Source organism: Mauremys mutica, chromosome 13, assembly GCF_020497125.1.
Source record: "Mauremys mutica isolate MM-2020 ecotype Southern chromosome 13, ASM2049712v1, whole genome shotgun sequence".
In the NCBI taxonomy this organism is placed as follows: domain Eukaryota; kingdom Metazoa; phylum Chordata; order Testudines; family Geoemydidae; genus Mauremys; species Mauremys mutica.
This window is the reverse complement of record NC_059084.1, coordinates 31,317,485-31,343,718: the sequence shown is the minus strand read 5'-3', so window position 1 is coordinate 31,343,718 and position 26,234 is coordinate 31,317,485. Positions and strand designations below refer to the sequence as shown.

The 26,234-nt window shown below is 45.7% G+C and overlaps 1 protein-coding gene across 4 annotated transcripts in view; it reads right to left on the bottom strand.

The window, feature by feature from the left end:
* Positions 1-26,234, bottom strand: part of NDRG3 (NDRG family member 3) — a 138,862-nt gene that overhangs the window by 78,908 nt on the left and 33,720 nt on the right. The window contains exon 2 of one of the 4 annotated variants that reach the window (XM_044985208.1): positions 2,795-2,837. The exons of the other annotated variants lie outside the window; for them this stretch is intronic. The gene's annotated coding sequence lies outside the window, so the exon portion shown is untranslated. The remainder of the gene's footprint in view (positions 1-2,794; positions 2,838-26,234) is intronic. 4 annotated transcript variants of the gene reach the window in all.

The window sequence follows — 26,234 nt, the reverse complement described above, 5'->3', positions numbered from 1 at the left end:
GGGAACAAATATTTAATAATGGGTTCTTCAGTCTACTGGAGAAAGGTCTAATATGTTACAGTGGCTGGAAGTTGAAGCTAGACAAATTCAGACTGAAAATGAGGCATAAATTTTTATCAGTAAGACTCAGTAACCATTGGAAACAATTTAACAAGGGTTGTGGTGGATTCTCCATCACGGACAGTTTTTAAAATCAAGATTGGATAGTTTTCCAAGATCTGCTCTAGGAATTATTTTGGGGAAGTTCTCTGACCTGTGTTATGCTGGACGTTAGACTAGATGGTAAGAACAGTCTCTTCTGGCCATAGAATCTCTGAAATGTCAGGCCTCAGGCCTTTACCTTTGGCAGGGTGGAATTCTACAATTCTCCCACTCTTAGACTAGGCCCCGTGTACCAACCATTCTCACCCCACATGTCTGACTGAGTTCACACACCTTCTTCCCTTCAGGAGTCTGTGATCAATAATGTGCAGTCAGCAGCCTTCTTAAGAGTTGTGGGGTTTTTTAAGTAGTAGGAACAAACCTTTTTAGAGAAAAAAAGGGGATTTAAAATAGTCTACATACCGTCTCTATCCTACCTATAGCCCTACCGTCCTGGGATGGTGACCTAGCCTAGTTTTCCCAGATTCCCTAGCTGGGACCCGTGTCTCAGTCTGCTTCCCCCAAAGAATTACCACCCCTCTTCAATTTTGCCAGATTTCTTTTGTCTGTGTTCACAGGCTTTTTCCTGTCCTGCTCCAAACCAGTTGTGTAGGGTGGCCGGAGAGGAGGTTTAGCACGTACTAAGAGCTGGCTACCTTGGGTGGAGCTGGGTGGGAAATGGTGTTCCCGTTCTGTGAATATTAGAATTCAGAAATTTTCTGTATCAAGATGAAACTGAAACCTTTCACAGTTTTTGAAGAAGAAACACAACTATCTCACTCTCTGACCAGAAATTCCATCCTCGGCCTGAGAAACCCTTTCAACGAGTTCTGGCGAACCTGGTATGTTCCTGCAAACAGTTTCAGTTTCAAGAAATTCGCATTTTTTTGGGCAAACAGTTTTGGTGAAAATTCCCAGACAGCTCTAATCTTGAGCCATTCTTTTCCCTCATGCCTGTTTTTCCCAACTAATTCCAGTTGAGTTAAGCCAATACAGTGTAAGGCAGTTGTCTGAATGAGCTCTCCCCTACCACCTACTTAGGAACTGGGGGGAAAAGACCTCAAGAGCAGACCATATTTGCAGAGAGACACCTATTTTCCCTTGGTGATCAGCAGGCATACATACCTGCTTTGCCAGAGTCATCAATTGTGGTTGTTTTGGGTTAAAATTCATGTAAGTCTTGGCTGCAGGGATAGTGAAATATTGTTATCCTTACTGTAGGACTAAAGGGCAGCAGAATTGCACTTAATTGGCCCTAAGTGGGGGGGGGGGGGACAGTCACCCTACCTCAATCTCACTTGCTAAGCAGGAGGCAGTGATGCCAAATCCAAGTGAAAGTTGGGGTGGGGACTGGGACAGATGCTCTTAACCCGTGGCACAGACTCTGTTTTCTTAGTTGCCATTTGACCCTCCCCCTCCAGGGTTTAAAGACAGCTGACTGGACTTGAGACCCCTTGTTTCTCGGTGGTCGCTAGAGCTGAAATCTTGATAAGCTGGTCTAGGGGCTGAGCCCTAAGACAGTGTGGGGACGGTGTTGCTGAGAAAGACAATGCAGAAGAGGCAGCAGCAGTGAGGTTCCCCACTAGCCAGTGAAATCACTAAGGACTGAGCTAGGTGGTGGAACCTCAGAACACAGCATCACAGATGAAGGCAAAGGGGGTAGCGACAGCAGTGAGCAGAGGCATCACTCAGCTGTGTCCTCCTCCCTCCGGGTATGAGGTGAACCCACCCGAACGCACTTATGGAGTCTTGTGACTTTCACATTGCAGTGGGAGAAACTAATGCAAAGCACTACTGCCCAAGATATTGTGGGACGGACGTTTTACTTAACGTTTGCATACTTTTGCATCACTGTGGTGTTTTCCCAAGTTAATACTGGGTTCCCTCTCCTTTTAATAAAAATTTTCTTTTTTTATACACAGACTTAGTGCTTGCAAGTAGGGAAGTATTGCCTCTTAGAAGTACCCAGAGCTGGTGTTTGGTTTTCCTCGAGTTCCGGGGGAGGAGCTCAAGCCAATTGTGTTTTGTAATGTTAAGAGGAAACCCTAGATACTGAACCCGGCCCTTGTTGCTGCCAACACACCTGGTAGACAGAAACCAGCACAATAGCCAAACCAATACACAATATTCACAAATTACAGAGCAGCTCCAAATGAGTCACAACAGTCTTTTCCCAAGTGAGGCAAGAGAAATGCTTTTTATACAATAAAAGTATCATCTCTGGCTCAGTATTCTAGCCTACTGGCTAATACAGCCTTGCATCTGGTTGCTGTTAAATATAAGGCTAATGGGTTTCTGTGACTATTATTCCACATGCTAGTCTGATCAGCATGCTGGATAATTTAGTCACTCTGTATTCCTTATTCAAAACATCCACCATATTTTCACAGTCACATTCTGAGAGTCCTTATCAGGTCTATAGCTCAAATGGTGGATAACACCACATTTGGCAGAATTTCAGAGCTGAAACATTCTTATTTTGCAGTGGGTTTTGCCTGGCCCTGGCCCTCCCTTGTTCCGGTGCCCCGGCTACAAATCTACAGGAATCCTTTGAGAAAAGAGCCAAACTGGTAGTTATTGTGTGTCTCATTTTAAAAGGCCAGGAATATGCACCTAGAACACACTGACAGATCTAAGGTTTTGTTTCACTCACCGTACAAAATTCTTGTACAGTTACAGCAGCAGTTTGTAAACACCTGCAGGAACACAAAGATCACATGATGAAAAATTCCATCTGCTGAGACAGTTCAGCAGTAAATCCAGGCAGCCTGGAGAATCTCTGGGGATCTTAGCCTGCCACAAGCTATATTTTTCCCAGATGTCCTTTTGAAAATGATACAGAGCAGTTAACCCTCTAAGGTCCTCTTACATGTTTATATTCATCATACGCTGGTCTCTTTATTAAGATAGAAACAAAACCCACATAGCTTCAAAGTCATTAGTGCTCTAGAGGCAAATTGCAGTAGCAGAGTCCATTACAATAACTCATTCACTAAGATGCAGTACCCTTTAGAGAAACTCCCACTGGAATAAAACCTGTTCCAACAACAGTAATAGCAGCCGTTACCGAGTGATTCTCCAAGCACTAAACCAATTTCCTCCTCAGTTAATAATCAGGTCACTGTACACATCCAAGGGAAGGTGCCCACTCCTCACTGCTACTAGCACACAGTGACAGTTTGTGGAGAAGCAGTCTCTTTAGACTTTCAAGCTACATAACAAGTCTTTAGTGCACACAATGGAAACCAACTTATTTGGGCGCCAACTTATATGGGCTCGAGGGGCTTAAGCCCCAGAATATTCAAGGCTGAGGGCTCTGCTCCACCAATATTTGGAGCTGCTGGGTTTCTCGCCTGCCCCCGCCTCGGAGCTTCCCTGCCTGAAAGAAAACAGCCAGTGATGCTCTCCTTTGTTTGTGCTGCTTCTGCCTAAGGCTATAGAGATCAGCAGCCGGCAGCCTCTTGGAGCACCGGGGGAGGGGAAGAGGGGGAGAGGAGGAGGAAGGCGGCACACAGGTGCTTGGGAGCTCTCTCCCCCACCCCTCCGGGGCAGCAGCAGGGGTGGGGAGGCCACACATGATGGCAACCCCCCCCCCCCCCGCCCTGGTGTGATGAACTGGGAATGTTCTTAATGTTTTCTCTGAATACTGTGTTGGTGCCTCAGTGTCCCCTATGCAGTTCTTTGCTGCAGAGGAAAAAGGCCAGTGCACCTAAATGCCTGGCACTCTGTATCCTAGCAACTGATGGTCTGGGCCCTTCTTCTTCTGCAAAGGTGTCAGCTGAAGGTGTTGTAGACAAAGAGGTCAGGTGACCTCCTGGCCCGGAAAGGGGCTGAGCAGAGGAGGAGGGGCTGGAGGGGGTGGTTAGTCTGGAGCTGGCTGGGGACGAGGAGTGAAGTGCAGATGGGGGGGTGTCTGCCTCACTGCCCCCCAAGGATGGACCCGGCCGAGGGGTCTGGTTCTCTGTACCTACAAGCTCTGTTTTAGACCCCGTTCCTGTCATCGAATAAACCTCTGTTTTACTGGCTGGCTGAGAGTCACGTCTGACTGCGAAGTGGGGGGGCAGGACCCTGTGGCTTCCCCAGGACCCCGCTGGGGTGGGCTCACTGTGGGAAGCGCACGGAGGGGCAGAGGATGCTGAATGCTCCAAGGAGAGACCCAGGAGGTGAAGCCGTATGAGCTTCTTGCCCTGGAGACAGTCTGCTCCGAGGGAGAGGAGGCTCCCCAGAGTCCTGCCTGGCTTTGTGGGGAGCAGTTCCAGAGCATCGCCCAGGGACTCCGTGACACCCGGTACCCACCATAGGAGAGGTGAGTGGGCTTTCTGGACCTGAGAGAGTCCCTAGGAGCATGTGCAGTGACTGTGGTGCAGAGTGAGTGTGCTGCAGGGAGGGGGGAGAGGAGGGGTCCCTCCCCTGGAGCTAGCTGCTGCCGGTAACAGGGTGGGGGGGGAGTCCTCTCTGGCCCTAGCCCTGGGGCAGCCTGTCTGCATCCCAAGTTCCTTATTCCCAGCCCTGTGCCCCCAGCACCCCAACCCTGAGCACCCTCCTGCACTGTGAACCCCTCATCCCCAGCCCCACCCCAGAGCCCTCACCTGAGGGGGAAAACGTGCAACTTAAATTTGGTGGTCAGTTTGGAGTATCATTGTGTTTAGCACAATACTTGATTATTTTACACCCCTTTAAAGTATATAACTAGTCATATACAGGTGTTACAAAGTGGGAATGTTCTTCTCTGAATACTGTGTGGGTGCCTCAGTTTCCCCTATGCATTTCTCAAGGATCTAGATGGTGGGATAAGGGGGTGTGATTGTTGTAGAGCCCTAGAGGGCCAGTGTGATGCCATCTGCAGAGAATGGCTGCAACCCTGTCTCCAGGCAACTGATGGCCTGGGCCACTCTCCTGCAAGCTGCCAACTGAAGGTGTTGGAGAACAAAGATCAGGTGGCCTCCTAATTCCTGGAAAAGAGACAAAGGCCAGAGGAGGGAGTGTCAGTGCCTGTGCAGACTTCCGGGAAGCGCATGGTGTGGAAGGGGATGCTGGGATGCTTTGGAACTACTCCATACAAAGCCCGTCAGGACTCTGGGGGAGCCTCCTCTCTCTGAGCATACTGTCTCCAGGGCAAGAAGCTTACACCTTCCTGAGTCTGACCTCGGAGCATTCAGCATGCCCTTCCACACCATGCACTTTCCGCAGCGAGTGTGCCCAGGCAGGTCCTGGGGCAACCAGAGGTCCCTGCACCCCAACTCTGCAGTAAACCTGACTCTCAGCCAGCTGGTAAAACAGAAGGTTTATTAGACGACAGGATCACAGTCTAAAACAGAGCTTGTAGGTACAGAAAACAGGACCCCTCAGTCAGGTCCATCTTGGGGGGGTGGGGAGCCCAGACCCAAGTTCTGGGCCTCTCCCGATTTCCCCAGCCAGCTCCAAACTGACACTCCCTCATCTGGCCTTTGTGTCTCTTCCAGACAAGGAGGCCACCTGATCTATTTGTCCCCAACATCGTCAGTTGGCACCTTGCAGGGGAAACTGAGGCACCCACACAGTATTCAGAGAAAACATTAAGAACATTCCCACTTTGTCACAACAGGTGCAACAAAATTTAATACCGTATATTGAAGCAGGCAAGTGCTGCTTTTGACTTTCCACTTTTAATTGACCCTTGTAATCTTGTGGTGCCGACGCATTGTAGCTTCATTTTATATCGGCTTACAGGGTGAGAGCGGGGGCGGGGGGAGACCACCATTTTGGGCCCCACCAAAAATTATACGAATCTGTCGCCTATAGAAACAGGGAGGGAGGAAGCACTGTCTAGTACAGTGGTTCTCACCTTTTCTCACCCAGGATCCAAGTTCCACTCATGGTTTCTTTCAGGACTAATCCACATCCCACAATCCTGTGGGATGTGGGATTGAGGTCATGGTAAAACTTCACAGCTGAATCTTGGATGAAGGGAGTGAGGGGTATCATGGGAAAGAAAGACCTCCCTCCACACATCAGCTTCAGGGCAGCACATTTTGGAAAGGTTGTGGGGCTGGTTGCACAGGCTTTTGGAGTGCCTCAGAGCTGAGCACATGCAGGTGGGGGGCAGAGGAGAGAGGCTGAGGTGCTGCATTGGGACTGGGTTGAGAGGGGAGTTGGAGCAGCAGGAGGCAGCAAGCTGCTTCTAACTGCAGGAGTGAGATGCTGTGGTCACCCCCTCACAATTCATCCATTCAGAAGACTTTTCCTTGTGGTTAGAGCATAGGACTGGGACTGAAGAACTGGCATGTGAGATTTCTAGTCCAGTAGTAAGGATCTTTAATAAAAATATCTATTTGGGGCTAGTACTGAATGACCCAGGACTCCTGGGTTCTATTCCTGGATCTTTCAGGGATTCACGGTGTGACCATGAGCAACTCACTTGACCTCTACAGGCCGCAGTAAGGGTTGATCGACACACAAACTTGTACTGAAATAACAGAAGATGTGAATTAAAACTGACAGTTATTTTGGTGCAAATATCTGTGCAGACACTAGCCACTTTTATTTCAAAGTAAGAGCATCCACAAAGATCTGCACCTGAGTAACTACAACAGTTTTGGGGAACCAATTCAGTTCGATCAGTGCAAGTCTGTGAGCAGACTTAAATAGGAGCAACAACTCACCTGCCACCCAAGGGTAGTGAGTGAAAAGCACTTTAGAAAGGAGCTATATCCGGCGGTGGCTCCAGGGAGATGGACAGGAGGAGGTAACAGGTCTGCCATCTTTAACATCAGGGTCTGTGCCAATGGCCACACTTAAAAGATTTAAAGTGTCCGTAGCCCACTTACAAGAAGAAAACAGAAAGCAAGTCTATCTGCAGATTCGATTTAGAAACATAATTCCTTAGTGTTGATGCATTATGAAGGTGCCCAAAACTGGTATAATTTATTTTCCTTCACAAGCAGGAATTGCTATACTGCTATAAGGCACCTTTATCCACCTTTCAGCTACTTTATTGTCATCACTGCAAAAGTATTAAGGGATATATAGAATCATAGGAGTGTAGGACTGGGAAGGACCTCAATAGGTCATCTAGTCCAGTGGTTTTCACCCAGGGATATGAGTCTAGATATCATCTAGATATTTGCCTAGTTTTATAACAGGCTATATAAAAAGCACTAGCGAAGTCAGTACAAACTAAAATTTCATACAGACCATGACTTATTTATACTGCTCTAGATACTATACACTAAAATATTAAGTATAATATTTATATTCCAATTAATTTACTTTATAATTATATGGTAAAAATGAGAAAGTAAGCAATGTTTCAGTAACAGTGTGCGGTGACACTTTTGTATTTTTGTAAGCAAGACATTTTTAACTTGGGGTACGCCAGACAAATCAGACTCCTGAAAGGGGTATAGTAGTCTGGAAAGTTTGAGCGCCACCAATTTAGTCCAGCCCCGTAACGCATAGTTCATTCTCTCTTAATCTCTCTGCAGTAGCAGAATTGTGTGTGCAGTGGAGCAGTCTGTTTTGGTAGGGTTTGTGCATGTTTTAAATGTACACAAAGTGCTTGCATTAATTAGAGAAGGCAGATCCGAGAAGTGTTCCTGGCAGTTGGCATGGAAGGAAGTGAGGTTTGTGATGGTCCTTCATTTGGGAGTTCATTCCACAGACTCCCTCCCTCCAAAAGCTCCATCTTCTGCACAGTTGGACTTTACCCTCGTGCTAGGAAATTCCACTGTGCCCAAGTGGAGCTGTTGACTAGTCCTCACCCCAGAGCTTTAGGTGACCTTTAGGTGCTAGGATCAGGAAATGGAGTGCCCTGAAGATAAGGACCAAGACCTTGAACATGATATTCTACGGAAGCCAGCACAGAGAGTAGAGGACAGGTATGACATGCTTGCAGGAGCTGGTGTTGCTGAGGAGATGTGCTTCAGCATTCTGCACCAATAGAAGTTTCTTAAGGGTTGATGCCTTCACAATCAGGTATGTAGCATTACTATAGTCCAGACAGGTGGTGACAAAGGCATGAATAACTGAGGCGCCAAGTCATCATCTGCCATAATGTAGGATAGGTTCCTCACCAACCGGAGATGACAGAAAGCATTACTCATGCATGCATGTTATGTGAGAGCTCAGCATCAGTGAGAAATCCAGCAATATATGAACTGAATTGACCAGTTGTGGGCGTTAATCTTCAACACAAGACTGCAAGCTCTTCAGTGCACTTTCCTCTACCCACCAGCATAACCTGTCTTGCTCAGGTTCTACTTCAACCAGCTGTTCTTCATCCATGAGCTGATCTCATCCAAGCACTGGGCATCTAGGTAGTGGTTCAGTCATACGGGGTGAAAGATAGGTCAATCTGTGTATCATCTACATATTGCTGGCACTTATCTGACTAGTTCATCTAGTGGCTGCATATAGATTTTGATAAGTACTGGAAAGAAAATTGATCCAGGTGAGGGGTCTCATAGTGGAGGTGCAGTTCCCCACCACTATTTGTTGGAAGCATCCCTCCAGGATGGATTCAAACCATTACCCTGGACCCCACCACCTCTCTGAGGTGGGACAACAGTATCTCATGGCCAATGCTAAAGAAAGATCCAGGGAGATGAGAATGGATATCTGCCTTCTATCCACTGACAGCAGATGATCTTCCACCAGTGCCACTAAAGCTGCTTCAATGCCATGTCCTGATCTGAATCCAGATCCAGTCTAGGAGATTAGCTTCAATTAGGTGAACTTGTAGTTGGTGCTTGGCTAGCTTCTCTGTGAACTTTCTTAGGAATGGGAGATTTGACACTGAGCACTAGAACCAATGTATCTTCTGGGGTTCTTCAGTGTTTGTCAGACTATTGTGTGTTTAAGGAGGAAGGGAAGATTCCCTCCTTGGATGAGGCATCGGCTATTTTGGACAAGAGGGGCACCAGTTGCTCATGGCTCTCTGTCACCCGATAGAAAGGGCATGGGTCAGTTCATAGGTCTTGGGTTGAGACTCCTTTATTCATAGATTCCAAGGCCAGAAGGGACCACTGCGATCATCTAGTCTGGCCTCCTGTAGAATACAGGCCAGAGACCTTCTCCAAAATAACTCCTATAACAGATCTTTTAGAAAAACATCCAATCTTGATTTCAAAATTGTCAGTGATTGAGAATCAACCACGACCACACAATCGTTTGTAAACTGATCCAGTGGTTAATTCCTCTCACCATTAACACCTTACTTCCAGTCTGAATTTGTCTAGCTTCAACTTCCAACCATTGGATCATGTTAGACCTTTTTCTGCTACACTGAATACTCCTGGGGGAATTCTGCGCCACTGCATATTTAATGAGACTCGCAGACTTCTAATTTTTTGAGCAGAAAAAAGCTTCTGTCAAAATGTTGCTGCAGTTCCGCCTTTTGCCCATCAGAGGACACTGTGGTGACAGAACAAAGTTGCAGCTCCCCGCCAGCAAGAAGAGAGAGCCAGCTGCCTTCGCAGTGTTTGTCAGGCCAGGTGCTGGGGGTGTCAGACAGGGGCTCATAAGGATTAGTGGGGGAGGACAGACTGGGGCAGGGCTGAATGGGAGTGGAGGCACAAGGCCATGGGGGGAGGGAGATGCAGAGACACATGGGGTCGGGGCAGAGCTACATAAGGACGGAGAGTGGCTGGGTGAGGGCACAGACACACATGGGGACAGGGCAGATGTGCCTGACTGAATAGGAGAGGATAGAGGTCAGCCAGAGTCTGCATGGGGGAAGCTCCCGAATAATCCCTCCCTGCCCCACCCAGAACCTGTTCCATACTTCTCCCACTCATACCCAACAGCCCTCCAAGTTCACACCCAGGCTTCTTCCCAGCAATTTACTTCCCTCTTCTTCAGCTCCTCTGTTACCGTGACTCCCCCGAGCCTTTGCACTGCTTCTGAGGGGGTGTGGGAAATACAGTTCTGTATTGTAGTTCGAATGAATTATTATTCAGAGTTCTGTGTTAATATGCCTAGTAAGGAATCTATTTGTCAAAAAACATTTCCTGAATCTTTTTTGTCTGTATTGTTACAGACCTGTCAGCAAGTATGTATTTTGAAATAAATCACAAAAATAATTGAAACTGGTGTGATTTTTGTGTGTTATTTTGACAAATAAAATATGCAGAATTTTAAAATAGTGTGCAGAATTTTTAATTTTTTGGCACAGCATTCCACCAGGAGTAAATGAAGAGCACACTAGCAAACATTTGTTCCCCCCTGCAGGTACTTTTAGACTAATCAAGTCACCCCTCGATGTTCTCCTTGTTAAACTAAACAGACGGAACTCCTTGAATCTATCACTCTAAGGCAATTTTTCTAATCCTTTAATCATCCTTGTGGCTCTTCTCCGAACCTCTTCAATTTTTCAAAAGGGAGTGCAGTACTTCTTTTGAGGGCTGAATGTACTGAGCTCTGGGAATGCAGGCAGACAGTTTGTTGGCTGGTATAGGTGGGTTGGATCCATGTTGTCTGAGAAGGATTCCTGAATGTGTGATCTTTTCTGCACAGTAGGATGATGTTTCTTTTCACTTGGAGCTGGGTTCTGTTGTGGGCTGTAGGCACTCAGGATTGATAAAGTTGTTTACCATCCTGGATGGCTCCTTGGGGTAGGAGTTGGCAGTCTCAACTGAGGTCAGTAGGAAGGTTCTCTTGGCCTCTAATACAGTCTCGGTATGGGCTTGGAGAAATTCTTTATGTTGAGTTAAACAACCTAAGCCCTGATCACTCATAGTCGTTACAGATTTCACCACACTACTCACAAGAACTTCCCTATGAAACCAGTTACAAAACCAATGCTGTATGTGTCACTTTTTCCATTCACCTCCTGTGAGCCATACAAGTATGTCGTCTTCTCCAAAAGGAGAGATGTTTACAGTCAGACTACAAACCTAATGCCCATATAACAACAGATGGAGAAGACAGAAGGATGGCAATATTCACAGCACTGGTCTTTCTACATTTTAATTTCTCAGTGACAGGCTGCTGACTCAAGTCCTTGGAAAGAAACATTGTGCAAAAGCCAACAACTGAACAACAATATTCCCTCTAATACTTCTTTTTCTTTTCTTTTAAACTGAGTGGCCCACAAACTCCCAAGTCCTACATTTTTGTCCTCAGGCAAGTTAATTCAAAAGAAGTGTGGGGCATATGCACTGAGAGGGGTTGGGTGTGCAGAGTGGCTCCTTCCCAGTATCACACAGTAATTCTTGTGCCCCCATTTGCAGGGTCCCTGAGGGAGGCGATTTGCTCTGCAGCAGCTGTCTTAGGAGCCCGGCCAGGAGTCCATGTGGGAGAGGGCAGGTGTCAGACCACATCTTCCCCAGATCAAGGGTTTCAGTCCCCCTGCTCCGACTGGATGCTCCCAAGAAGGGGCCTGGCTGCAGCTCTCTTCCTGCCACATCCCTGGAAACTAACTGCCGGAGGGTGGAGGGGGTTGGGGCTTTGGCCCTGTTGGGAGCAGCTCCAGAGCAGCTACTGATCCTGCCAGCACTGCGGAGCCTGGCCAGGCCCCCAGCCTGAGTCCCCGCACAAGGCATAGCTGAGCATGTCCGAGACCGGAAGCATTTTCACTCCCCCCACAGCAAGGAGCTGGGGCATTAACACTCTGTCATGGGGGTAGGAGGATGAGCAGAGCAGGTTCTTAAATTGCCACACCACATCCCTGGTGGGGCCAAACACAGGAGACATGAACAGCACGGTTTCTGACCTGCACCATATATACAAGATTGCTGCATGGCCATGCAGTTTACAGGGAACATTACTGGATGGAGGGATGCAGGGAACAAAGTGGCAAGGGAAAGTTGGCAGCACTGTGGGGGCAGAGAGTTAAGGTGATCTAAATGGCCAAATGCACATTTCTATACAGTAGAACCTCAGAGTTATGAACACCAGAGTTATGAACTGACCAGTCAGCCATACAACTCATTTGGAACAGGAAGTACACTATCAGGCAGCAGCAGAGACAAAAAACCACAAATACAGTAGACTACTGTATTAAATGTAAAGTACTAAAAAAATAAAGGGAAAGCAGCATTTTTCTTCTACATAGTAAAGTTTCAAAGTTGTATTAAGTCAATGTTCAGTTACAAACTTTTGAAAGAACAACCATAACGTTGTGTTCAGAATTACAATCATTTCAGAGTTCCCAAGGTGTTCGTAACTCTGAGGTTCTACTGTACTTCTAACTCTTCATGGTTTTAACTCATCTGGTGGTTTATAAATTCTTTTGTTTACCGTGTAACAATATTATTTTACCCTTAAATTATTGTTCCCAGACTTAATTTCAGTCTACCAGATTTTTTTTTCCCCTGGGAATATACAGTTTGTGTTACAACCTGACCCAGTACCCTTCTGTACAGTCACCAGTCCATTGTGAGTGGACTCAATCGCTGGGGATCACATGCATCCAAGCAAGCTGGGTCTGAGTAGAAGCTGGTCACAGTTTCTAGCTTTAGAGCCCTCTGGCACACCTGTGTCTCACAACTTTCCTTGGGACCTGGAACACCTTCATCCAGCCACCCTAGGCCCTAAAATCAGTGTCTGAGACCTCCCAACTTAGCTCATGCTCCCCCAAAGTTCCATCTAGGCTGTGGACACTCTAGGATTCTATTTTAACCATTTCAGGAACAACATGGCAAGAAAGTAAGGAACACAGCTTAGCAAAGGAATCTCTTAACCACAGTGACTTTACTACTGAAGCACTCGACTTACAGTTCTTCTGTGTTATACAGGAAGTCAGAAATGATCACAGGGGTCCCTTCTATTGAAAACAATCGAAGTCCTGAAATGCTCTCTCCTCTAGTCTGATCTCACCCCTCCTGAGAGTCCAAGATGTCACCATGTTTCCAGCTGGGTAGGGTCCCTTTCATCCCCTTTCTCTGGCAAGTCCTTGTATATGGTGATGGTCTGCCCCCCGCAACAAGCGGAACCCTACTTTTAAGTAGGATCACTCCTCTGTGCCTGTGCTCCAGCACTGCCTCCTCCTCGACGCACACCCCCTCTTGTTATGCTTGCCCCACCTGCTGGCCTCTGTATAGGAAACCCATTATCCTATGGGAGGCACCAGACTGTGGTCTTGATGGATCATAGTGATAGTCCTTACTGATGTCTGAGCTGGGCACTGTCTGGAATGCAGTACTTACTACAGGCTGCCCTCAGGCACAGTTAGGTTTGTGTTCAACACAATACAAAGTGGAGTTCGTAATTTGACAGATGTATCCCATCCTGTCACAGTTTGTACAATCAGTTCAAAGGAGCTGTATCATTTCCATTAGAGGAAAAATACTGTAAGTTGAAAGAAAAAGCTATTTCACTTCAGTGAAATTCACTCTTGTCTAATTGGGAAACAGAACTTGTCAACACAGAGGACTGATATAGTAAATATATTCATACATGGCACTTCTGAGAACTTCACAGCATGCATCTCATTAGCACATGGCACACTGTTTAACAGCTTCACTCATCACCAAGAAAAAATACATTAACAGAAAACAACAGAGTGATGAGCCCACTCCCCAAAAAAACTAAAGGCATGGGAAGGAGCTGAAACTGAAATTCCTTGGTGCCAGGAGTACCCCCAACACTAGGGAATCCAGTTACTGTAAATATATTCAGGGCTTGTTAAAACGTATAGGGGTGTTCTTTTCCTGTTCTCAAAATTACAGTTGAGCCACTCAGTTGTTAAAGTGAGCTTTGATGCCTGGTTCTCTGGTGAGATTCTGGACTAAAGTGGAGTTCTCTGAGGGGTTTTACATTCATTCCCTTTTCAGCACCTAGAAAGAATAGATTACAAATGATTAATACTTAATTTCAGTTGCCAGAAGACTAGACAGTCCTCATTATGAGAACGGAAGGTGTGCTTTGCACCAAGGTCCTAGAGCAGAACAAAGCTGTCGATGGAGCACATTTTTAAAGATAGTTCCTGGTCCTTTTACTTCCGGGCACAGTTGTTTTGAGAATAAACCACCTTCATTTGCAAACCGTAACACTGATCCTTGCAGATACACAGACACTACCAAGGTTGATTTACAGGGGATTTGTACAGATCTGAACAAATGAGCTTTCTGACCTGAAAACATCAGATACCCCCAGCAGAATGCAGAAGCCTGATCAAAGACTCCTACCCACAGGCTGAGGGGAGAGATGATTGCTCTCTATAAATACATTAGAGGGATAAGTACCGGGGGGAGAGGAGTTATTTAAATGAAGCGCCAATGTGGACACAGGAACAAAAGGATATAAACTGGCCATCAACAAGTTTACGCTTGAAATTAGATGAAGGTGTCTAACCATCAGATGAGTGACATTCTGGAACAGCCTTCCAAGGGGAGAATTGGGGGCAAAAACACCCTCCTCAACAGCGTACCTCCGACCCCCGCAAGATTTAATCACAGGAATTTTTAGTATAAGTCATGGACAGGTCACAGGCCATGAACGTTTTGATTATTGCCCATGAGTTGTCCGTGACTTTTACTAAAAACACCTGTGACTAAATCGTAGTCTTAGTGATGGGACACTAGACGAGGAGGGCTTTGAGTTACTACAGAGAATTCTCTCTGAGGTGTCTGGCTGCTGGGAGCCTAGGCCTTAGGCTGCACTGATTGAGAGGCAGTCTCAGATGTGGGGGGTTCCCTGGGGAGGGGAGACTCTAAGAATGAGGTTTAGGTTGGGGGAGGTTTAGGTTGGATATTAGGAAAAACTTTTGCACTAGTAGGGTGGTGAAGAACTGGAATGGGTTACCTAGGGAGGTAGTGGAATCTCCTTCCTTAGAGGTTTTTAAGGTCAGGCTTGACAAAGCCCTGGCTGGGATGATTTAGTTGGGTTTGGTCCTGCTTTGAGCAGGGGGTTGGACTAGATGACCTCCTGAGGTCCCTTCCAACCCTGAGATTCTATGATTCTATGAATGAGGGGTTACTGCCAGGGGAGCACCCAGATAACGGGGCACCGGAGTCCAGGGAGGGATGTGGAGGCCCAGCAGCAGTGGGACACTGGCCTGCAGAGGGCGCTCCAAGGCTGGAAAATGAGCTAATTCCCAGGACATCAGCAGGAGGCACCACAGGGGTGAGTTGCACATTCTTACAGGACCCCAAAGTGGGTCATGACCCCATTTTAATGGAACCATCAGGGCTGGCATTAGGCTTGCTGGGGCTCGGGTCTAAAGCCCAAACCCCATCACCTGGGGCCGAAGCCAAAGCCCAAAGGCTTCAGTCCTGGTGGTGAGGCTCAGGTTACAGGCCTCATCTGGGACTGAAGCCCTTGGGAGTTAGCCCCATGCCCGGGGCAGTGGGGCTCGGGCTTTTGTTTTACCAGACCCAGGGCAGCGGGGCTTGGGCCGACTCAGGCTTCGGTCCACCCTCCTGGGGTCATGTAGAAATTTTTGTTGTCAGAAGGGGGTCACGGTGCAATGAAGTTTGAGAACCCCAGAACTAGAATAAATGGTGGACTCTGTAATTTGAAGTTGTTAAACGATGACTTCAGTAACTCAGCCAGAGGTTAAGAGATCAATTACAGAAGTGGATGGGTGAGGTTCTGTGGCCTGCAATGTGCAGGAGGTCAGACTACGATGATCATGATGGTTCCTTCTGACCTTAAAATCTATGAGTATTTACAGATTTCCTAAGACTTCTCGGTTTCTTTGTTTAAAAATTAAGAGAAGAAACCAAGATAGATACTTCACATGAAAGGCATGAGATGGAGCAGATACTCATCTGCCAGCAGCTTTTTGCAAGGCAGAGAATCAACAGCAGGTTTAACTTCAAATTGCTTGTTCCATTCTGGACTATTCTCAATAAGGTAAAGAGTGCCCTTGGAGCGACAGAATTCATTTCAGAGTTGGTTATTTCCCCTGGAGTTCACTGGAACCATTTTTGCCAGTCAGAAGCTCAGCCAGAGGAAGCTACACATGACCCCCTACAGCTGGGCACCTTGTGGTGCTAACAGAAGGGCCCGACAGCTCAGGGTTGCATTTCCCCGCTCCCTGTTGTGCTCGTAAGGAAACGTCTCCACCACCTATACAAAACACAGAGAAAGGCTGGCCCAGGATGACAACATCCAATACCAAGATGCAGTTCAAGGTGAGGCTCTCCACTAGCCAGCTAGGTCCTGACTATCCCAGGGACCAACTCTTTCTCCATTGGCCAAGACAATGGCTATGAACAGCAGGAACCTTTAAGCCAAAAATCCAGAAAGCTGGCAACAGACAAAGGCTGCTGCTGGGAAAGGGCAGTCGGGTTTGGAGCTGGTCCACCCAGAGCAAGGAGGGGAACCAGGAGTGGTAAGAAGCAGTCTAGGGAAGGAGAAGTGAGATCTGGGAAAGGAAAGCATAGAACTGCAAGGTGCAGGATCTGTGGATTGGAATCCGGAGTAGTTGGCGAGCCCGGGTTCCCCTACCAGCCACTGAGGGCATAGCATAGACCGGCAGGTCAGTGAACAGGAAGACTTCCTGGGTCACTGTGGGAGTGACAGAGAATTTTAGGAGCGTACCCCGAAATGGGGGAAAATGCTAAGTGACCTAGTTGGAGGGCTGAGTCATGAAGAGGGTGCTGCAGTTCCTGAGATAAAAGAGGAGCTGCAAACCGGATGACAGCATGCAAATGGCAGAAGGGGGCGCTGACCTTGTGAACTAACCCCCGAAGTGACTGGGAGGAGGTGCCAGACAAGATCTGAACTAGTTTTTTCACTCCTCAAGTGTATGAGACTCTCCCCACACTTCAGTCTGAAGTGCTCTTGGACAACACTGTGCAGATTTTAAACTTACCATGTTTGGCACTCCATTACTATGGCAATAGATTCTACAGAAACAGCCAAAGGCGATTTCAACTGTTTTAAGGAAAGTATAGCTGAAAATAGGCATCAAGCCACCACTCTCAGCACAAATCTCTATCTATTTCACGGACATCAAGGTCTGTCTAGATCTCAAATACTCCACCACAGTGGCTACGCCTCCCTTACAATGTGGGATTCCTCTGCTTATGTACAAGCTAGCACAAATATAAATAGTAGCATAGCAATGGTAGCAGCAGTGGAGGCACAGCTGAGCCATGCCAAGTACATACCCACCGGTTTCAGTCAGGTTTGTACTCAGCTCAGCTTACTGTGCTTCCACTACTGCTACCCATGCCACGGCAGCTTTCCTCCTATTTATATTTACATTAGCTCTGATTATGTGTACACAAGCAGGGGAAACAAATACAAAATGGGAAATGACTACTGAGGAAAGAGATCTGGGGGTTATAGTGGATCACAAGCTAAATATGAGTCAACAGTGTAACACTATTGCAAAAAAGGGAACATCATTCTGGGACCTATTAGCAGGAGTGTTGTAACAAGACACAAGAAGTAATTCTTCCGCTCTACTCTGTGCTGATTAAGCCTCAACAGGAATATTGTGTCCAGTTCTGGGTGCCACGTTTCAGGAAAGATGTGGACAAATTGGAGAAAATCCAGAGAAGTGCAACAAAAATGAAACAAGTCTAGAAACATGACCTCCAAGGAAAGACTGAAAAAATTGGGTTTGTGTAGTCTGGAGAAGACAAGACTGACAAGGGAGATGGTAACAGCTTCCAAGCATTTAAAAGGTTGTTATGAAGAGGAGTGTGATCAACTGTTCTCCTTAACCACTAAAGACAAGAATTAATGGGCTTAAACTGCAGCAAGGAGCAAGTTAAACATTATGAAAAACTTCCTAAACTCAGGAGAGTGTAGAAATCTGCTAAACTGGCAGTCAGTTTATTTCCAGTGAATGTAAGAACACAACAAATCACCATATCTGATGTAAATGGCACCTGAATGGTAAGATCCACCCCTGGCTATGGTGGCTGGAGGTCTACATGAAGTCACAGTAAAAGGGGCACTGACAAGTGTAAAATTTGTGTTATTCAGGAGGGCCTGGCATGTACAATCAAAATATTCACTTTAAGCAAAGAATGTAAAGCAGCCTCCTGCGGATGAGCCCTGTAACTATAATATGGCTGTACAGATATTTGATCCTACAAGTAAGTCTGTGGTAGTTCAGGCTACGGCTAGATGGGAGGGGTCGGATCAGTTTCACTGGTTTTTCAGACTTTTGGAACATGCAGTCTACCACCATTCCAACCGAACACGTAGGACACGCATGCTTTTGAGAAGTGGTTCTCTAACTTATTTGAACACGCCCCCCCCCCCCCTTCTGTGTGTCTGTAGTAGTTTATACCCCCCCTTCCCCAACCACCCAGCAAGCAACCGCTGCTCTCTGGCCACCCAGCTCTGTATGTGCACAGTAAGCTTTTTCCCCCCTAAAGCTTCTCACACACTTCCAGAATACATTCCAGGCCACCCCAGGGCGGCGTGCCTCCCAGTTTAAGAACTTCTGCTCTTGAAGATCGATATTTTCCTACTTCAGTAATGACACTGAATAGTTTATGCTCATCAGTACCATCTATGAAATACCTGCAACAAACTAACAATTGTGTGTGACCACAATGCCTTATTATACATTTCTACTCAAATGCATTTTCTGGAGAAATTCAACTGGTTTTGTGCTTACACAGGCAGGAGAGCATAAGCAATGTAAATTAATCAGATGGGCTGTTTCTGGAGACCCACCAGGCTTCACTAATGGTCATACACAACAATGCAAAACAATCTTCTGAACAGAGCTGTGGAGCAAAGCTTTAAGAACATTGTAAATGGTGTTTTGGCGAAGTGTTAACTGCAGAATAAGACAGATTAATTTTAGATTCCTTGTTTGATAAAAATGTCTCTCATTCCCAAAGTTCACTATCCTGCACCATGCTAAGAGCACATGACAAAAAAGTTCAGCACATCATGACGAGACAAATACTACTGAACAGGGAAATAATACAGAAATCCACATTATAAGTAGACAACAGAGCTGGACTGGCTTCTTATGCACTTTGCTTTTTGCCCTGCTTCTGAGTGTTTTTACTGTGCAACATTCTCTTCCCCTGTCCTAACTGTGTATTCTAAGAAGTCAGATTCATGTAAGAACTGTGCAGTAAGTACGCAGGACATATCCCTCCAAGTGCAAAAAGCAGTCGATTAGTCTGGGCCAGATGGGATGCAGCAGCAGGAGGCAGCTTGGGGAGATCAACTGCTCTTGTAAATGTTCCTCGTGGAACACTACAGGAGGCAGACACCAATTAGGGATGAAAATTCCACTGTGAAGTAGCAAGACACTCTCTAGGGCATCTTCAGTGTCTGACTAGTTTGAGGGAGGTTAATCTAAAAGCAATTTATCCCCATTAGTTAGAATTTAAGCAGCTCGAGTTTTTATTCCACATTACATATTTTGTGAGGGAGGCAGGAAGCACCTAAGAGCATGGATCATCCTGGAGCCTGGCAAATCACACATGGGATGAAGCTTCGACTGAGACTGCCATGACACATGTGGGTACTCAGGATGGATTTGCTCCCACCAAAGCCACATAGCAAAGTGTCATCTTGTAGATCATAAGAACACCTCAGAAATTGAATTACAAATTAAAAGGATTCTTGGGCAGATTCAGAGAGGTATCTCCCAACCCCCACAGCATATAGGTTACACCATTGAGACTTATCACTAGGGCCCTACCAAATTCATAGTCCATTTTGGTCAAATTTCATGCTCATAGGGTTTTAAAAATTGTAAATTTAATGATTTCAGCTATTTAAATCTGAAATTTCAAGGTGTTGTAATTGTAGGGGTCCTGACCCAAAAAGTAGTTGTGGGGTGGTTGCAAGGTTATTGTACAGAGGTTGAGGTACTGCTAGCATTACTTCTGTGCAGCTGCTGGTGGCGGCACTGCCTTCAGAGCTGGGCAGCTGGAGAGCGGTGGCTGCTGGCTGGGAGCCCAGCTCTGAAAGCAGAGCCTCTGCCAACAGCAACGCAGAAGTAAGGATGGCCTGGTATGGTATTGCCACCTTTACTTCTGCACTGCTGCCTGCAGAACTGGGCCCTCAGCCAGCAGCTGCCACACTCACCCTGCCCAGCTCTGAAGGCAGCAGCGCAGAAGTAAGGGTGGCATGGTATGGTATTGTCATCCTTACTTCTGTGCTGCTGCTGGCAGGGTACCACCTTCAGAACTGAGCACCCGGCCAACATCTGCCACAATCTGGTTGCCCAGCTCTGAAGGCAGAGTAGAAGTAAGGGTAACAATACCACAATCCCTCTGCAACTCCCTTTTGGGTCAGAACCCCCAATCTGAGAAATGCTGGTCTCCCCCCTGAAATCTGTATAGTATAGGGTAAAAGCACACAAAAGATGAGATTTCACCGGTCTATGATGGATTTTTCATGACTGAATTTGGTAGGGCCCTACTTATCAAACACATAATATATGCCTGTCCCTTCCCCCACATACACAATCTCTGAATTTCACCCTCCCAGTCTAAGAGTATAAAGCTTTGTCTATACACAAAGATTGCAAGGGTATAACTCGTGTGTATCTGAATGCAAGATGAGCCACACCTATACATTTCCTCCCATCCATGGTGCTCTGGACTTCAATCAGAAAGTTACTCTGGTTCACATCAGCTGTAACCCTGCCTTGATGGAAGTGCAATCACAATGGAGCTATGAACAATAAAAATCATTTGTGTGGGAGACAGAACTTTCTCCAAGGGTGGTCTGATGCTGGAGAACGATCTTCCCCCAAGAACCATCACAAAGCTCACCATTTTCCGCTCCAAATGCAATGTGCTCTTCTTTGACCCTGCCTTCTTTTACATAAACACATAGCAACAGGTATATTAAAAAACACACAAAACCCACAAAAAAACCACACTCACACACTACCAAGCCAAGATGTTCCACGTAATTCTCCCTGTAGATGAGAGAACAAACACGTGACAGATGTGTAGTTACATTGCTTAATGCACTACAAGAAGACACTCAGATACTATGGTGATGAGAGCAGCATAAAAATCTATACAGAACAGAACCATTTAGTGGCAGCAATGGACACATCACATTTCTGATTTAACTAAGCTGTTACAAGCAGTCCTCCAGCAGCTGTCCCACATCTCACCAGTCTACATAACTGACCAGTTTGGTTTCCCAGGCTATGCTTCATGGGGTTGGAAGTCATCCCACTCTTCAGATACCACTAGCAAACACATGGGTCCTATTCATGAGCCACTTTCTCAGTGAGGAAACACATTTCTGAGGGAATGCAAACTTCTTTGTCCTTTGATCACACATTACACATCTGTCTGGACCTGCAAAGAGATCAGCACCTCACTGCTCTGTAGAGTGAGGAGCACACACAGTCTCAGCTGTCAGTCACCAGAATTTACAAGTAGATGTCTAAGCAAGTGGCTGAACTGGGTATCTCCTCAGAAAAATAGAGCCAGAACAAGGATTTCAGGTCTCTAGACATATTAAAGACAAGAGCAGCCCCCCTGGAAATCCCACAAGTTATCCAGGACTTGATAGGATCTTTTCTAGGGAGCTCACCAATTGGTGTAGCCTAACAGATGATCCCTCAGGGGAGTTCCACAGCCATAGTGAGCTGGACAATGATCTACTCATCCCCACCCAACAGCCAGGACCTGTTCAAAGCCCAGGTGGATACAGAAGGCCATGCCAGAGACATGGGTAGAGACAATGCAGGCTACATACAGTGAGACCAGATCTGCACTAGAAGCTTTTGCCATTATGGCAATATCAATTAGAAGTGTGATAATTCAATGTTGGAAAAAACCCTAGTGTAGTGACACTGCTATAAGAGTGCTTTTGCCAGTATAGTTTATTTTATTCATGTACCGAGTCTACCTTTTACTCGTAAGCTGCGTCTACCTTTTCTAGGGTAGACTAGGTTTATGTTTTCATTGCAATATATAACCACTGTCGCCTCTCTTACATATTGGTAGAATGAGAGTAATTAGGCCTAATGGAGTTAAAGTTTACACCACCCAACACACTAAAATTTGGCCCTTTATGACTTCTAACTACCAACAGTGTGCCAGTGTCTCCAGCCCAGTGGTCAGAATGGTGGTTTCAGAAGGTCTTTTAAGTCCGTGTTCTCTCAGTTCCAGGGTCACACAAGCACCCATCATCCAACAGCTGGGGAATTCCACTGTGCTTACAATACACAAAACCAGTTCACTCAGAGTGGAATGAGGCCTTGGCATAACATTTCTAGAGTGCAGATGACATGATGGCAGGAAGAGAGCTGACTGCACGCATATACTAAGTGACTAGAGCAGCAGCCTCAAAGAAGCATAGCTACAGAATCAGATGATAGCGTTTGTGACAATCTGTACTCTTATGTTCACCACTTTTACAAGACTATGATATATTTCATGCAAAGTATGCATTGTGAGCTATCATTTGAAAACTCATAATTTGCTGATCATTATTGTCCTGGTAAAATGTGTGGCAACATTGTTAAAGTTATAAAATTCTACTTTATAAGACATGATCCAAGTCGAGGAAAACAGGTTCAAACCTGTTCCCCAGAGACAAAAGGCTAGCCGGCACCTCAGCCATGTGTCAGCATAATCAAATGAACTCTCACCTGGTTAAGCGGCTATTCTTTGCAGAAAAAAGGTTCTGAGCAAGAAATTTACATGTTGGCAAAGAAACAGTTGGAAGTTCCCATCACACAGGCTTGCTGTTGCCTGAACCCAAGCTGGAGATGATTCTCAAAGAAGAGAAATGCTATAAGAAATGTGAGCAAACTCTTCAGATTACCTCTCTCCCCTCATCTCTACTTTCGGCATCAACACCACTTGAAAGACAAAGGAAGCATCACTGAACTAGGGGACAGGTTCTGGCTGAAGGAATCCAGCCAGACTGCTGTAAGAATGTGGTGAGGGAAACCTTTTTCTTTAAATTCATTTAGCTTGTTAAGTTAGATACTAGTTTGTTTTACCTTTTATTTTTTTGTAACCAATACTGACTTTTATGCCTCATTACTCGTAATCATTTACAATCTATCTTTATATAGTTAAAAGACTTGTTTTAGCTAAACCAGTGTGTGTTTGGATTGAAGTGTTTGGGAAACTTCATTTGAAACAAAAGGATTTATGCATATCATTTTCTATTAATAAAGTGATAGACTATCTCTGAGCTTGTATTCTCCAGAAGGAAAGCCCTTGGCAATACAAAGGACACATTTCTGGGGACAAGTCTGGGACTGGGAATTTGCTCGTGTCACTCTGCAATATAATTCAGAGTGGCTAGCTAAGAGATCTCTCACAATTCAGTTGGGAGTGATTTTGCATGTTAGAGGCTAAGTGCGAGCAGACCAGGAGTGGCTGCTCTCATAGTGAAGCAGTGTGAAAGGCACCCAAGGTTGGAGAATTGAGGGGACACAGAAGTTCAGCAGTCCAGATTATACCCTTGGTAATGTCACAGTGTTTGAAGGATCTTTCAGGATAACTTAATTCAGACAGTCTCATATTGTGGTCTGTGGAGTAACTGCTGGTCCCACGGTGCTGGCTTCTTGTTTCCAGCTGCTAAGCAGCATTAAAAAGCTAAAAATACATTGAATACTTCCCAAAGACGGGATTAGCTTGATGATTAGCTGTTCTGTTCATTCCCTCTGGGGCACCTGGCATTGGCCAGTCGGAAGACAGGATACTGAGCTAGATGGACCTTTGGTCTGACCAGTATGGTTGTTCTTATGGAACGGCACTTTTCCACATAAACAATTGCTGTAGCCACCACAGGGATGTTATACAAGCCTGGGGAGATGGGGCCAAGTTATTGCAAACAAGAAGGGAGATATCCACAAGCTGTTATATTTGAGAAATCCTGATCTAGAGCTCAACCCTCTCATCTTAAACATGGGCACTGTGCTATCCTACTGCAGCACAAGGCTTCACGACTGTAGTACAGGATAAGTGGATCTGACTCCAGTAATTCATTTTAATCTATTTTTATGTTATGCTCTTAGTTTGCTCGCACCTTTCAGCCAATGCCCATTCTTCTGAGGCCACTTTCCAGGATGGAAGGCCAGAAAAGAACAATTTGATCATCAAGCCTGCCCACCCAATGATTGCTGCATCCAGCCCTACAACTTGTGGCTGAACTACAACATCTCTCTTGGAATCTTTACATCAACAATGGATGTCTTTCTAAATGATGGGGAATATACCATGTCCCTTGGCAATCTGTTCCAAGGGTTAACTGCTCTCACTAGTAAATATTGGCATCTGATTTCCAGTTTGACTTTAGCTGACTTTAGCTTCCAGCCACTGGATTTTATTAGACTAGACTAAACAGGCCCAAATTATCACATCTCCTCCCTTTCTAAGTACTTATAAACTGTGATTAAATCCCCTGAACCTTCTTTCTTTGGTGAGCTTAATAAGCTGCAGTTCTCTCTCTCATTGTAAGGCATGCTTTCCAGACTACTAATGATTGTTGCAGCTGTTCTCTGAATATTCTCTGATTTTTCCAGTAGTAATTATACCCCACCTCTCCTAACTTTATCTATATACTATATTCTTCCTTCAAGGGCAGGTGTAGACAGATGAGTGACTAAAAAGTACACTGGGAACTCCAGGGAAATCCCTCCCTCCCATTCTCTAAGCAAACATGTCTGCGCTGTTTACAAGCCAGACAAGTTCTTCCTAGCTGCCGACCTGCAAACTCTGTCTGGGAGCCTGTTTTTCACTTTGTATACCTTCACTAACTCATAAAAATTCTGCAGGCAGATCCTTATTGACAATCCTGTGGAAAATGCAAGAGGCAGAGTACTGCCCAGCTGACCCGTCCATAGCTGTACTGGACTTGCAAGGATGGTAATGACTGGTTTGCATCAGTGACAGATAAGACTCCAAGATGCAGAAGAGGAAACTTCCATAGTGGTTTTTCTGACAATAACTGCATTTTAATGTTCATCATTTTCAAGTTAACAATCAAATGAATTTTTGAACTTTGTGTACAGATTTGTAATGGCTACGAGTCACTGCTCCCCTTGCCTATGTGAAAAAAAGAAATGGCCTTCTCTTTCCCTTCTCCCTCGGGGCCTCCTGTTGTAATTAGGTGTCTCAAGGGCTGATGATTCAATAGACTGAAGCTACAGATTCACAGACTAAGCCAATAAGGCACCTTTTCGCCCCTTCAGCTTTTGATGTTTATCCTGCCATTTCATTTTCTTGATGTTTTAGGGCACATGCAGATGACACTGCACCATGCTGCACAAATGTAGAAGCCAAGACTAAATGGAAGGGTTCCCACAACTGACGGCATGTCTACCTTGCCATCACAGGTACGGCTGCAGCACACACAGACATAATTGAGCTACCTTTTATCTAGCTAATGGGAGCACAAACAGCAGTGAAACCACAGAAGCACAGACTGTTTAAGCCTTCCTAGGGCCTTGGGTACTTACTCAAGCCACCAGCACACACTGATGTCTGTGCTGATGAGACGTCACCACTATTGGTACTTGTGCTAGCTAGATTAAAGCTAGCTCGGGGATGTCTACATGAACTGCAATGTGCTCTGACTGCAGTGTGGATATGCCCGTAAAGGAGGAAAGATAGGTCCTGGAAACAAAGGGACTGGTTTTCTAAAGCGCTATGTGCCAACTGGTGTCAATTGATGTTGTAACCGCTCAGCGCCTCCGGAAAAACCCCATCTAAACCTAAAAGCATGTATTCCAGTTTGTAACATTAGCCAGTAAAGCACTTACAGCTTCACTAAAGGGATAGTTTAAGACTCATAAATCATTTCTCACTAACATCTCACTTTAAGCTTTATTAAACAACCCCACCATAGTTTTAAAAGTGCTTTCATATTTTGTTTTTAGAAATGCAGAACAAAACCAATGATGGGCATTACATAGGAGAGACTGAGAAGAGGTAATAATGACAGACATAACTGAAGAAAAGGGTGTTCACCTTTCCATAACCAACAGCAAAACTTGGCCTTGCAGAATCTTTACTACAGACAACAGAACACAGGAGATCACAGCTATCTGTAGAAAAAACATTGTAAACGGATCCAGTTTTATCTAGAGTCACTGAGATAAGAAGCAATAAACTCTGTGATGCTATTTGTAGAGGTACTTTTCACAAAGGATCTACATTTGAAGGCCAGAGATTATGTCAGGGCAACCGGACCACACAGAAGTGAGAGATCCACACTACAGCTCTTCTCAGCTCAGACAATTAGTGCCT